We start from the raw sequence: 2,500 nt of genomic DNA on the forward strand, positions 1-2,500 counted from the left end.
ATTTTTTTCATTTCTCAGATTTTTCCATCGATCCGGAGTCTGGTAGCGACTAATTTCTGACCCCCAAGTACAATCACACACCACACGCACGCACACACTCACACGCGCGCGCACACACACACACACACACAGACACACACAGACACACACACAGACACAGTCACACACAGACAGACACACACACACACAGACACACATACACACACACACACACACACACACACAGGCACACACACAGACACACAGACACACAGACACACACACAGACACACACACAGACACACACACACACAGACACACACACAGACACACACACACACACAGAGACACACACACAGACACACACAGACACATACACACACACCCACACACCCACACACACGCACGCACGCACACACACACACACACACACACACACACAAGCACACACACATTGATGATGACAAAAAGGAAAAGCAGTAGCTCAACACTCCCTCCCATACACACAAGAAAACGCCTACAAATCTCCAATGCTTTCAAAACCCCTACAAGCCCCATTCTTGTCGACTCTCCCATGTTTCCAACCTACAGAACGGAAGAGTCGCTCGGGGGGTGATGTGTTGGACTGTGCTAGTATCAATGACCCGAGTAATCTACACGTGTTTTTAATCTGGGGTCAGAATTAAACTTTAGCCCTGGGTCAAATGTTACAGGATCTCCGGTTAGGAGAGAAACATCTACCGGGTTACAGATGGTGCAGAAAATGGGCGGAATGGTCTTTCTGGGTGGCTTAACTTCGAGTGACGTATCTAGACGTCTTGCTGAGTTGTATACTCTTCAAGCAGAGGCTAGGCTCCGGCTGTTCCTAAAAATCTTTTTTTCAGTCGTTTTTATCGGTCTTACTATTTTGTATTGTATCTTGTATTGTCAAAACCTAACCATTGGTTTGGCTGGCGGACTTCAAGAAACAATACAAAATAGAAAGCCCGATAAAAACGACTAAAACAAAACGTAAAAGAAACAGCCGGAGCCTAACCTCTGCTTGGAGAGGAGAGTTGTAGACGCACTGAATATATCGTGTATGCAAATGCCATGGCAATATGAGTAGTGTATGATATGCGTGTATACTATTACCGCCGTTTTGATTATATAGATGATGTATAGTGCGCAATGCATAACAGCATAAGTTTTATAAAACCAGTGACCGACCGGGCAGCTTTCGGGAACGAAAAGTATGATATGAAAGATACTAAACTACACACGGCGTAAAGAGAATAGTGGTGGACATTATTTGTGCATGATTTTAAGTGTACATTTTTAATTTTCGTTCCACACCCGTCCGGGCCCCAGTTTGGAAATGTAACGTTGGCCTAAGTATTGGATTATGCATACTCTTATCGTTTCATGTGTTAGAAAAAAATACAGAAATCTAAGAGAAATGGGACAGCGACAAGTAGTGAAAGTTGATACTGAAATATCTTTTTGCCTTTCACTCGTCTTTTGCCGGCGGACGGAACCATACTGAGAGGATACAGGGGTGATGACAGGTCCCTACTGGCGGCAATTTGCTTGTATAATCCGTAACAGACGGAGTGTCTCTCCTGACCCAGATAGAAACATTGTTTCCATCAGGACATGCTAGGACTGGAGTCTGTTTACACTAACCAGGGCTCGTATTGGATATTTTCGCTATCTTTGTAAAGTGATAGGAAAGGAAAACAAATTTGGTTCGGTTACACTCTTCGTACGATGTCTTGTACCGGTTTCAGCGAGGCTACCTACGACAGACGCTCTCGACAGGAATCTACGACAACTGAATCTTATACAATCCCTCTGCAACTGTATCTAAAATGCCCTCAATTAGCTTTCGTAGAACTGGCGTACGACAAATTTGCTGGGGCCCTTAGAAAATCTACGGAACCAAATTGCATCCTCTCAATATTTTTTTTCAGATTCATGAAATAAGAGCATAGCGATTAACACTTCGCTACGTATGTTCGTTTAACCAAATTGCATCCTCTCAATTGTAACAGTGGGGGGGGTTAAGTAGTGCTAACTGGCCATGCCAAACGCCTGTCAGGCTTTTGGCTCGATCAGTTAGACCGCTGGTGTTGTGATCCTAAGGTCCCGGGTTCGATTCCCGGGTCGGTCGGGATGTTTGTATATATTGTTTATTTCTGTTCTACTCGCCCCTCTGACTTCTTACATTGGCGCCCAACGTGGCCCTGGTGGATAACAGGCCGGTGATGTGCCTGCCCACAGGGTGCTCGAACTTGGAGATTCGAGGACGAATCTTGAGAAGAAGAGGGGGAGTAGTGTAACAGTGGGGGGTTTAAGTAGTGCTAACTGGCCATGCCAAACGCCTGTCAGGCTTTTGGCTCACTCAGTTAGACGACTAGTGTTGTGATCTGGAGGACCCGGGTTCTATTCCCGGGTCGGTCACTGGATGTTTGTATATATTGTTTATTTCTGTTCTACTCGCCCCTCTGACTTCTTACACAATACCTTTTTTCAGATTCAT

This window comes from Branchiostoma floridae, chromosome 9 (assembly GCF_000003815.2).
Source record: "Branchiostoma floridae strain S238N-H82 chromosome 9, Bfl_VNyyK, whole genome shotgun sequence".
NCBI classification, from domain to species: domain Eukaryota; kingdom Metazoa; phylum Chordata; class Leptocardii; order Amphioxiformes; family Branchiostomatidae; genus Branchiostoma; species Branchiostoma floridae.